A 793-nucleotide genomic window follows, 5' to 3' on the forward strand; every position below is an offset into this window, starting at 1 on the left:
ATCATCATTCATCATCATCATCATCATCATCATCATCATCATCATCATCATCATCATCATCATCATCGTCATCACGTCCTCATCATCATCATCATCATCATCATCACAACCTTCATCAGTAGCATTAAATTCTCTCCTTCATACTTTTCACTTTACATTAAAAAAAAAAAAAACAATATACGTACACATACAGATGTACGAACAGTCTCCTGGTCTCCTGCTTATGTAAAATACAAGATGAAAAACTATAATTGCAATCCTAATTGATGACAATTAAAAAAAAAAAATACATATATGTATAAACTGAAAAAAACAATGCAAGGATGAAGTGCAGAAAAAATGAAGATTGACCTTTGAACTCCGTTAATATCTTCAAACTTTTAAAAACATATACTGAAAATATTTTCTTTTTTCACCTTTTAACATCATTCTAAACATGATGATTTAAAAAAAGGTAATTATTATTTATTGAAAAGAAAGAGAGAATCAGGAAGTTAGATAAAGTAACACTTCAACAAACAAGGAATTGATTGTTAGGCAAAATATCTTTTTCTCTTTACTTAAAAAAATTGAAATTCAATTTAAAAAAAATATGGATCTCGCAATTATTCATCAGATTCTTTTAGGTTAGAAATTTGAAAATTAACAAAAGAGATGTTTTCGACTATAAACATACGCATGAAGTTATCACACATACACCTGCACATGCACGCACACATACCAAAGATACCCACAAACACACACATACACACACACACACACACACACACACACACACACACACACACACACA

This window comes from Loa loa, assembly GCF_000183805.2.
Source record: "Loa loa unplaced genomic scaffold supercont3.428, whole genome shotgun sequence".
Lineage (NCBI taxonomy): Eukaryota > Metazoa > Nematoda > Chromadorea > Rhabditida > Onchocercidae > Loa > Loa loa.